Source organism: Lolium rigidum, chromosome 7 (genome assembly GCF_022539505.1).
Source record: "Lolium rigidum isolate FL_2022 chromosome 7, APGP_CSIRO_Lrig_0.1, whole genome shotgun sequence".
Classification (NCBI taxonomy): domain Eukaryota; kingdom Viridiplantae; phylum Streptophyta; class Magnoliopsida; order Poales; family Poaceae; genus Lolium; species Lolium rigidum.
Genome location: NC_061514.1, coordinates 166,684,099 through 166,696,389, shown reverse-complemented (window position 1 = coordinate 166,696,389; position 12,291 = coordinate 166,684,099). Strand labels below are relative to the sequence as shown.

The 12,291-nt window shown below is 46.5% G+C and overlaps 1 pseudogene; it reads right to left on the bottom strand.

Moving 5' to 3' along the window:
- Positions 1–3,857: 3,857 nt before the first annotated feature.
- Positions 3,858–12,291, bottom strand: part of LOC124672247 — a 12,581-nt pseudogene continuing 4,147 nt past the window's right edge.

Sequence of the window (12,291 nt, the reverse complement as noted above, 5' to 3'; positions counted from 1 at the left end):
TTCTCATGGTGTTGAATTGCTGTTGCTGTGGTGTCTACCCCGGCTCCTCGAAACCGGCAGGATCGTGCTGCAGACGCAACCACGACATCGAGTGCTTCCTCTTTGATCACTGTGAGCTAAAATTCCTCTCCCTAATCTCTCTATTGCCATGCATTATTTGTTTTAGTATTGCTGGTCACCTCACTGCCATTGGTGATATTGTATTGCAACTAACTTAGTCCATCTATTTGGTAAATAGCAGTTTGGGGTATTTGGTTGGGACAGTAAGATGGTTAGATGGTTCCTGTTGACTGGAAAGTAACTAAAAGATAATTTTTTTTAATTCTGCTGCTGCTGCTTATCCCTTAGTTGATTATTAGTTAAAGAGTAATTCTTGGACCAAAAGTAATTTCTGAAGATTGTTATTAATTACCTTAATTGTTGTACTGATGTTTGTTAGGTGTTATGCCCCTGTTTGGATGATTTAATCATCCAGGCATATCTGGCATGTACCATAAATAAGCATGGTTGCTTGCAGATGCTTGTACCTTCATGGTGAGCTTATATGCATGCCTATAGTGCTTTGATACTATCGTTTTGCCTATGCTTGAGTTACAGGCTGCTGTTTTTAACATCTATAGATCATGTGTATACATGGTCTGATCATGTACTTCGGTTTATGTGGTGCCAGGTGATGATCTTGAGCTTATGGTGGCATTTTCCTTTGCATGTGCCATCAAGTGATATTCACTGGATGATATGGTCTTAGGGAAATCTTGCCTAGGTTCACAGATGGATTTAAATGTTGGCTTGATGTATTTGGATGGGATTGCAGTGGGTGGTCTTTCTGATTACCACTGCAGTGCTTCCAAAACTTTTAAAAGATGTAGAAAAATTTGTGGTAAGATATAATGCCTTTGGATTAACCCAAATCTGATGGTGTTTTAAACTGGGTTAAACTTGGTAGCTTTTATAGTTGTGGTAATCTGGTGCTAGTCACTTTTGCTCCTGGTTATGTGTTGATACTTTGTAACTATGCATACAGCTGGATCTTGAGCTAATATGGCTTGGTATCATTTATTCTACTCTATTTAAGTTGCCAGTTTTATTCAGGTTTAATACCAAGTGATGATAAAAACATTCAAACATTGATGTTTGATGCTTTTCCTGGATTTACTTGTCTACATGCTATGCTGGAACTAATCTGTTTCGAGTTTGAGATTTATACCTCACTCCAGCTCCTAGACAAAGTGTGTGTTAATCTGATTCAGCTTCTGGTCTTGATGAGCTTCTCCTCCTTGAGCTGAACATGCTCCTCTTGACTCCTAATATGTCACCACCATCTTGCTACTAGTTACTGATCTTGCAGCTCTAGCTTGGTCGTGGTGATGCCCTGCTTCTTCCATGGTTGCTTTCTGATGTTATCTAATGGTCTGCTAAAGAACAGTTGCTGTTCTTGGGCTGCTCTTGTTCTGTCATGGATAATGTGCTAAACACTTGTGTGCTGCAAGGGATGCCTCTTTTATATGGTGTTCTGGAGTTGTGGTTGGTCGACACCTAGGCCATGCAAAGGTGTGTGTGTGCTGCCTGCATGCCTGCTGTGAGGTCAACCTGATCCATACCCCCTTGTGGATGTAGTCAATTTGGTATTCCTTGCTTGCTAGAGCAAGGCACGGCTAAGCAAGATATTTTTGTTATTCTTCTATTTAATTTTAACCTTGCTACTTGGCATTACCTTTGCCTTTTGTTTTCTTGGTCTATTTTGCAGGGCTCACTGGAACAAAAGAGGAGGACATTCAACATTTAGTTTAGGATCTAATGTCTTTTCCTTATACTTGTAATTGTAATTATATTCTTATTCTTTATTCATTTTGTAAAGACTTTGTATTATTGTGCAAAATTAATAAAATTGTATTTTCCCTATTCTTGAAATCCTTATTATTGTCATATTCCTAATTCAAATTCGAATTCAAATACTTATTTGAATTTATTTTATATTTTATTGTATATGATTGTTTGGAACCCAAATTCCAATTATTGTTTGCATAGTTGTCATTTATATTTGAGTCAAGTTTCACTTGCCTTTCCCACAACTTCTGAAATCAACAAAGGTCATATCAAAGTTTATCGCACTCGTGTCGATGACCTTAGTCAATTCCCATCAACACAAGCAAAACCTTGATCTCTTTGTGTTTTAAATAAAAGCGCGAAAATTTTCCGGATTTTCTATGCATGAATGCAATGCACACATCTGTTTCCTTTTTTTTGTAACCCCAAATCCTGGGATATTACAGCATGGTTGCCCCCGACGTGGCACGCTGGACGTGCTGCCAGCAGGTTGCGCTACCAAGGCTAGCGCTTTGAGAGAAAAGGGTCAGCGCAGGAGGTCTTGGCGAAGAATGGACAGTGCCTGCAGTGGTGAGGAACCATGCTCTGGGCGAAAGCCCTGCCTTTCGGGGCCGGTGACGGCGACGCCCGAGGGCGCCGTTTTCCTCTTGTGGCGTCACCGAGGAGTTTCGGCACCTCCCTTGCCTAGGGTCTCATGTTCCGGGTGAAAACCTCAGATTTGCCTAGCCAAATCGGGCGACGGCGGCGTCTTGGACGTCGTACCCTCCTTGGAGGTGTCGTCTTGGGAACTTGAGGTCGGGCAGTAGTTCTTCCTCGTGGATCTCGGCGCTGACCACATGGGAGGTGTCTTGCGATGCAGGTGCGCGCCGGCCTCTCGAGTAGTATTGCAGTGGCTTGCGCGACGAGGATCTTCCTCGAACAGCGCGAGCATGCCTCTGGATGAGCAGTGGTGGGCTGGCCTCTGTGTTTGTTGGCGGGCTGCTGAAGACTGCACGCTTGCACGTCTGTCGAGGTTGCCAGGAGCTAGCCGCTGCGCCGATGGCGTTTCTTAGATTTGGGTCGAGGCCGGAGCAGCAATGCTCCCAGCTGAGCCGTGGTGGACTCGCGGGATTCAGGTGGTACGCGTCTTGGCTGCAGCTGGCAGGCTCTTAGTAATTTCGACGATGCACAGGCACTGCGACTTTCATCGGCAAGGGTTCTGTCTTGCGGAGGAGCTCACTCTGCAGTGTCCTGGAGGAGCGAGCACTCGACGGATTTCGGCCTTTTTATCGTAGTCTAGTTTGAGTATCGGGTGTTTACTGTGGGTGTTCGACCTTTTCTTAGGCTTGTAATGTAAACTTCTTTTTCTATCAATGAATCGAAACGCAAAGCTCTTTGCGTTTTCGCGAAAAATGTACGGGAACACGTGGCGAGCGGGGGAGGCGGGGGATCCGACTATCCGAGGTTTCGATCCCCGGGGACGCTCAGCCGGCCCTTCTGATGCAGAGGTGTATGTGCAGAGTTTAGCCTAACACATTTTCTCCGGCTACGACGAGATTCTGTGAGAGGCGTTTTGGCTGCACAGCGCGGCCAACGGGTTGCTCAGCATCCATCTCCTGCTTGATGTCCCGTACACAGAAGTAGGCCACCATGCGCGGTGTGACAGTCAGGGAGAAGACCTCTTCCTCGTTGCTCCTTCCGGCAGTGTGCTGCCGGCTGTGGGAGACGATGGTGGCGAGGGTGGTCCGACTCGAATCGTTGTAACATCTGTAGCAGCTTGGCGCAGAGAGCACTTCTGAGCGCATTCTCCCCTTTTCACGCGCCTCGTCCAGCCTCTCGTGGTGCCCATGAGAACGTTCATTAAATTATACAATGACCAATGTTTATTTTTTTCAGAACCATTACAATTTACAATGACCAATTGTGACCAATTGTGAGATGCACAAGTGGATAGTAGCATATTACTCCAATATTTACCGAGATGCAAAATTACAATACCCTAACCCGATTGTGAGATACGAAGGTGGACCAGTACCTTATTACAGAATTAGTTATTGAGATGCAAAATCATTGCCTAATCGTGAGATACAAAGGTGTATCAGTAGCATTTTACAACACCATTTTAATGCAGCGAAAACTGGCCGGCCATATAACCTGAATAGTGAAAACCGTTGCTGAGTGTAAGTGTACTACAATACAATATACGGTATACATTGCCATATCAATCAAAAGACGACAAATATGCAGCTGGCGCTTGAAACAGACAAAACCAGACAATCCAGTGATCTACCGTGGCAGAGTTGCCGATGCCATGAACTCTTGCTCCAGGCTGTAGCAGTTTTGCTCCCTTTGAGAAGGTAAATTAGCTCGGTTCCCTATACCATCTTGAACACCCAATAGCGGAAGGTTGACTTGCCTTGGTCCACTTAACAAAGGTTGCATATCTTCACTTGTCACTGCAACCTGAGATGATCTTAACCTTTTGGATCTGATATCCTGCAGTTTCACCTCCACTTGTTTCATAGTAGGCCTCTCTATACCTCGTAGTCGCAAGCAAGTCTCTGCAAGGTTGGCGACATCGTTAATTTCTTCATCTGTTGCTTCTTCCAGAACTTGAGCAGCCACTATATCTGCAAGTGGTTTCTCCCTCATCTCCCAAAGAAAGTAGTTGGACAAGTTTTGCTTTAGGCCAGAATCACTTGTAAAAATAGGCTCCTTTCTCAACAACAACTCTACAAGTACTACACCAAAGCTATAGACATCACTCTTCTCATTTAACATTCCCGTGTGGTAATACTCTGGATCCAGGTACCCAAAGGTGCCTTGTATATTTGTAATGACATGAGTTTGGTCAATAGGAACCAACCTTGAAGCACCAAAATCCGATACTTTCGCGGTGTAATTTCCATCCAAGAGTATGTTAGTGGACTTCACATCACGATGGAATATTGACACCGAAGCAGCCGAGTGGAGGTAATAGAGTGCTCCAGCAGCTTCTGCAGCAATTCTCAAACAATCGTCCCACGATAACACAAAGCTGCTAGTGCTACTTGCATGGATGATTCCAAATAATGAACCATTGGAGATGAAGTCATATACTAGAAGTGGGACTTCGGTCTCAAGACAGCATCCGAAGAGCTTCACGATGTTTCGGTGATTTATTTGTGAGAGGACTGCAACCTCATTGATGAACTGACTAATCTCAACTTGCTCAATGACTTTAGACTTCTTTATGGCCACTACCCGTTGGTCAGATAATATGCCTTTATAAACCATGCCATGTCCTCCAAGACCAACAATTCGTGTGGCATCAAAGTTATTTGTTGCCTTTTCTAAATCTGATAGTGAGAAAATCTTGGTGTTGTCACTCGCATTTTCATCCGATGATATCAATTGTTGAAGGAGTAGGCCTTGGTTCTGCCGAAAATTCTTTCTTCGTAATTGATTTTGGATGTCTTTTTTCCACCGACGAATGAAAAATATCACAACCAACATGAAAAGTAGAATTCCGAAACCGAGGCTAATCCCAATGGCAATACCTGTAACGATTACGCAAGCTATTATTGGCCGGAATTTTATTTAGCTCATTACATATAATTGATTGTATTGTATAACTCACCTAGGACCAAATTTTGTTCTTTGGTTGATGTGCACATCTTTGTTGCAATGTCATACACTGTTTTTCTAGGACATTCGGTGCAATAATAACTTCCTATATTGTTATGGCAAGTTCCATTACATATGCCTTGTATGTTGCACTCGTTAACATCTGAAACAATAAGTAACGCGAGAGGAAACACATAAGCAATGTAGTTAAATATCCATATGGCGGCCATACTACAAGAAATTCAAACATATGTTAATTTTACCTTTGGTGCAATTAACATTTTAAACAAACTCAAGCAGACGTACATGTAGAAAAAATTGAGCACTTTCTTGCATATCTATGGTTTTTATTGTGTTTGAGACACACAAGACAAGTATAATTTCTTAAAAGATTTGCGGGCACCCATTCATTATGGAATTTTCATAACAAAGAGAGGATTTTCATATTATTTCATATTAGGAGGTGCATAAGAGAGGAGGAGGAGGTGTACCTTTACACTCATCCACGACATATGGATTCCCATCAAAGCCGGACTTACATTTGCAGCGGTAACCGACATAGCTTCGTGCGGAGTTGACACTCAAGCACTCACTATTCATGCTAACACATGCATATCCCGATGTATTTTGTTGTGCTTCCTGGCAAGTTAAGTTGGCTACAGCCCACTGCTGAGATGCTGATTCCCGGAGGCAACATAGAGTTCAGGTTCTCCATCCACATACATCGAAAGTCGTTCTTCAGTGTATGAGTTGTATTTAACATTCACTACCCCATTGTTAATATTTATTTTTCTTACAAGGGTGTCTTCTGCATCGTAGCCAATGAACCGGAGGGCTAGATGCTGTCGAATTTGTACAATTGAGCTGAAACAACGTCCTTGCAAAACATCCCTCTTCTAGGCCGAATGGAAAAGGAACACTAATATTCCCACACCATCTAGAGCAGTTGGTCTTCCGTTGTAATGGATCATACCCTGATTTGAGACAATGACACGTCAATTTCTAGCATTACGTGTGCTAAATTAACGTTAGAAATTTCAGCAAGTATTGTATTATAAACAATGGAGATGAACCAAGCAACACTAGCAGCTACGGACAAAAATTGTACAAATCAAGAATGAGGGAGATAGCACACACTTGTTAGAATGAATTTCGCCAGCACAACTCAAGCACCCTGGTAAGTAGTGAGGCTTTTTTAGGGGTTGTTGATGTTCACCGGCACGACCAACTGAGCTGTTTTCACTTAAGTTCTTACCAGGTGGATTTTGGAAAGCTCTACAGGGACGCAAGCCCACCTGCTATCAAGGTATTTAATTATCGGCCGGGGGAAACCAGAAATTCCGTTCCCTGCCCAGAAAGAGGGCTACCAAACAAAAAAATCTGAAAATTTTGAATTTCAAGTTACATAATTTTGTTAAATAGGCTTAATGTGTTACATCTGTCATGGTGATGAAGCATAGTGCGATGGTAAGGCTCTTTCGGATCCGGGAATGTTACGGGATGGGTTACTCACACCCTCACATTCTTATCCCGAGTTTTACTCTCTTCGTGGGTACAAAAAGATTATGATGCAACAACTGGGGTTCGAACCCTTGCGAGTTTACCCTCACATTTTATCCCGAGTTTTACTCTCTTCGCGGGTACAAAAATTAAAATTATGATGCAACAAGCTGGGGTTCGAACCCTTGACGAGTTTACCCTCACATTTTTATCCCGAGTTTTACTCTCTTCAGGGGTACAAAAAAATAAGATTATGATTCAACAACTAGGTTTCGAACCCTCGACGACTTCGGCAAATAGAGCATCGCTACCCTCTGCGCCAGTTCATACACATGACGCAATATATGTAGCGTAGCTTTTGTATTTAATTTGTAGTTTAAGTTTTGAATTTTAAAATTCGTTTGAATAAACTCGGATGGTAAAGAATCGTTTCCTGCTATACATCTAAGATCTAAGACAACATAACCACGAGAGGCAACCAGCACAACCTGATGAAGCAACCTACTCACGATAGTGAAGGGCAGTCACAACTCACAACACTGAATATATATTGCGCTTCTAGTCAAGTGGATTTGGAGATTGTACCAAGATGAGGAGACTATCTGGGCACGTTTACTCCGAGCCAAATACCCTAGGACGGAGAGCATTCTTACGGGCTCGGGACAAGGGGTTTCCAGTTCTAGAAAGGCTTGCATAAACTCAAGCGGTACTTTGCCATGGGCGCTAGATTTGTGGTTGGAGATGGCCGCCGTGCCAGGTTTTGGTTGGATGTTTGCAGTGGGGATTCCCCTCTCAAGGATCGGTTCCCGCTTATCTTTGCGATCTGTGATGATACGGATGTGATAGTTGCTCAGGTGCTTTCGGGGACAGAAATAAATCTCAGGTTGTGTCGCTCTCTGGACCAAGTTGGCACGGCCCAATGGCTTCAGCTATGTCAGGAGGTTGCTTCGGTCCAGCTGTCCCATGACAAGGATAAGGTTAGTTGGTCCCTAGAATCATCCGAGATGTACTCGGTTAGCTCCATGTATGAAAAGCTCTAGCAAGGGGCGACGGTGGCTCATGCTACGGACTTATGGAAAGCGGCGGTTCCCCTCAAGATAAAGATTTTTGCTCGGCAACTCGCCTTAGACAAACTGCCCTCCAACCTGCATATTGCCACTAGACATGGCCCTTCGGACGGCACTTGTGCGTTGTGTGGTGAACCGGAAGATGCCGCGCATATTTTCTTCTCCTGCTCTCTTGCAAATTTTGCGTGGAGTGTGCTCCGCCGGTTGCTTGGGTGCGCTTGGAGGTCATCCAATTTTGCACGGTTTCACCATATCTTATCGAGTCTAGCGGGGATGTCGTGTAGATTGCTTTGGTTGCTTTTACGGCAGAGTCTTGCGCTTTGTGGCTCATTCGCAACAAACTTACTATTGAAAAGAAAGTTCCTAACCAACCTTCTGATCTTATATTTAAAACTATGCTATTCTTGCAGCTATGGAGTATAAACCCCAAGACGCTGTGTTGGATGATCAATGAGCCGAGGGAGTTGTACTCCGCAATGCGGCCAAGCACCGGATTCTGAGGACATCTCCTGCGACACGAGGGGGTCGTGTCTCCGGAGCGGATGCATTGGAGGGTGTTGACGGTCGACTGTTGCGAGGCTTGGGGTGCCTGTCTTCGTTGTGTTGTTGTGTAATCTTAGGCGTTTATTTGTGTGCGTTGGCTAAGCTGTATGCTGCCGCGGTTGTAATAACTCTGTTGAACTCCTATGGCTTTATTAATTTAAAGTTAGGCTGATAAGCCTTTTATCTAAAAAAGAAGAACCAGAGTGAAATTCGTAAATTTGTGCACACGCACGCCAAGGAGAGGGACATTCAATAGCTGAGATCGTCAAAGCAACAACGATGAGAATAGGAACATGATGCAGCGCTTACGGGCGTTTGTACATGCGCATGAGCTAAAGGATCTATATATGCATGGGAGGACTTACACTGGAGTAATGAAAGGGAGAGAGCTACCCTTACACGTATTGATAGGGTGCTGGTCTCGGTGGATTGGGACTTGCAGCATTTTGACTCTGTGCTGCAAGGGCTATCATCGTCGGTTTCGGATCATGCACCACTCCACTTGGCCCTTAATGCGGCTTTTCGGTCTAGGAGAAGGTTCAAGTTTGAGAGCTTCTGGCTCAAGCTGGAGGGATTTGATGAGGCGGTAAAGGAGGCTTGGGTGTGTGACCCCGGCATAGTAGATCCCTTTCGGAGGCTAGATGCGCTCTTTAGGAATGCGGCGGAACGCCTACGATCTGGGGGCAAAAAAGAGTTGGGAACATCAAGCTAAACATTGCGATCGCTAACACTTTGATTTTGCTCCTAGATGTGGCCCAGGAGAGACGGAGGCTGACACCCATGGAGGTTTGGCTGAGGAGAACCCTTAAGCAATCTGTGCTTGGGCTTGCCTCGCTTGAGCGCACCATGGCGAGACAGAGGTCGAGAGTCCGCTGGTTGAGAGAGGGGATGCAAATTCAGCGCTCTTCCATGCTGTTGCCAATGGTAGACGAGCGAAAAACCACATTGCCTCTGTGAGGATTGGAGAGGAGATTGTGACGGACCAAGAGAGGAAAGTGGAGGCTTTTACGGAGGCTTATTTCCAGCTGGGAAGGATACAACCTAGAGAATATTCGATTGACCTGCAAGAGCTTGAAATCCCCGTAGCTCGAGCTGCAGGACATGGATGACATGTTCACCGAGGAGGAGATTTGGAGGGTGGTCAAGGACCTGCACCGGATCGGGCACCGGGCCGGATGGGTTTATAGGCGCTTTCTACCAAAGGGCGTGGCCAATCATAAAAGGCGATATCCTTGCTTGGGTTGTACAAATTGAGTGTAGGAGATGGGCGCGGCTTCGCGCGCCTAAACCGAGCCCTCATCACTTTGATCCCTAAGAAGCGAGGATGCCACGGAGGTCAAGGATTATCGCCCCATCAGCCTGGTGCATAGCTTTGCAAAGCTTTTCTCCAAAATTATGGCAAATAGGCTTCGGAGAAGGCTGGGAGATGTTGTGAGAACCAACCAATCAACGTTTGTTAGAGGACGATCCCTACATGATAACTTCATCTTAGTAAGGCAAGTGGCGAGAAAGATCAACCAACGAGAGACGATCGGGTGTGCTTCTAAAGTTAGACCTCACGAGAGCTTTCGACTCAATATCATGGAGCTTCAAGTTAGAGGTTCTTCGACGCATGGGGTTTGGAGAGAGGTTCTAAAAATGGGTGTCCCCTACGCTTAGCACGGCAAACACCGAGTGTTGGTGAATGGAGTTCCTGGTGGAAGGATAGTACACGTGAGAGGTCTCGAACGAGGTGATCCCACATCACCCATGTTGTTTGTGGCGGCTATGGAAGTGCTGACTGCGGCTGTCAAGAAAGCCGGCGAGAAACATCTTTTCACTAGGCTTGCGGGGATCACGGAGCTCCGGAGAATCTCGGTTTATGCGAGATGATGTGGTACTTTTCCGCAAGCCGATGGCTACGGAGTTGGAGGCGGTGAAGGCCATTCGAGAGTCTTTGGCGAGGCTTCGGGCTCGTGTGAACTACGGGAAGACCTCAGCCACGGCTGATTAGAGAGCATGCGGGAGATCTCTGAGAGAGTTGCGGCGACACTCGGGATGCGAGGTCGTGGGTTTCCCCATCAAATATCTTGGTATGCAACTTGCTTTGAGGCCTCGACTAAGGCGGAGTGGCGGCCGATGATTGACCAGGTCATGCACCTGCCCCGGCACGGCGGAGGGGATGATCCGAAACCCGGGAGGCTGGTCTTGGTCAAATCGGTGATAAGTGCGTGGCCTATACATCAGCCGATGGTTGCGGAGGCACCGGCTTGGGTGCTTGAGGAACTTGGAGAGGTGGATGAGAGCCTTTTCTCGGGCGGGAAAGAAATAGATCAATGGAGGGCAATGCCTGGTGGTGTGGGATACCATATGCAAGCCTACACATTTTGGAGGACTGGGAGTTAAGGACCTGAGGCAGGAAGGGCTGGCCCTTAGAGTTCGTTGGTGTTGGTTGCGTCACACAGACCCCTCCAGGCCTTGGCAGGGGCTGCCTGCTCTCAATGACTAGAAAGCCAATGATGTGTTTCAGAGTTTGGCGCAGTTTCGAGTTGGTGATGGTGGGAGCATCCTCTTTTGGAAGGATAGGTGGATCAATGGCAGGAATGCGGAGGAGATAGCGCCTGAGGTCGCTGCTTTAGTCCCAACGAGAAGGAAAAACATAAGGAAGGTGAGCGAGGCTTTAGTTGATGATTCCTGGCTCTTGGATGTATCTAGCGACTTATCCATTGAGGGGTGGATGCAGTGCACCCTGCTTTGGGAAGAACTGGAGAGAGTGCCTAGGGATAGCAGTAGACCAGATCAGATCCTATGGAAAGGTTCGCCGTGCGGGGGATATACCACTAGTGCGACCTATAACATGCTCTACCATGGGAGGGTCTCTTGGAGTATGGCCAAACCGGTATGGAGGTCGTTTGCACCCCGAAGTGCAAAATATTTGGTTGGTCGGCGATTAGACGTAGGCTTTGGATGTCGGATCGGAGGGCCCGGCATGGGCTGCGGGACCACCCGGATCCCTGCGCTACTTGCTTACGGGAAGAGGATAATGTGGATCACATTCTTGTGCGGTGTCCGTATGCCAAGATGATCTGGTTTGGCTGCTTGAGAAGGGTAGGGTCACAGCTACAAGAACCGCAGAAGAATACAAATGCTGGAGAGATGGTGGACGGAGGCGAGGAAGAGGCTAAGGAGGGAGGATAGGAGAGGTTTTGACACTTTCGTCCTGTTGGTTGCCTGGACGCTCTAGAAGCAAAGGAACGCCCGTCTGTTCCGGAACTTAGAGAGGCAGCTATCCACGGAACAGATTATCGGCATGATCCTTGAGGAGTTCAGTCTTTGGAGGGCTGCGAGGAGAGTGGAGCGGAGAGTCATGTCGCGAGAGTAGGTCTTGGAGTTTTGTGGGTGGTGTGCGTGGGTTGACCAATGATAGATGTTCGCATCCCCTTTTGGTCTTATTTTTGTTGCTCCCTTCTATAAAGATATGGCACGACTTTCGCGTGCCCGCGAAAAAGAGAAAGAAATCCTATACGACCTGGATCGCACCCTCCCCATGGCTGGACCCAGTCTTGCCTTCGACATCTGGCAGAGTGAATCTAATCTCGTTCCCATCTCCGGGTTCCCTCGCTCCTGCCTGCTGCCTCTGCTTGATGGCGCCCCCGGCGGCCCTCACTTCACCGGCCCAGCCCCTCCGACCCACATCCGGCGGCACCACTTGCTGTGTTACTGAGTGCTTACCATCGGCGGTCAAGCCACAAACCTTCTCTACTTCTTCCTTCGCAAAAAATGGAGTTAG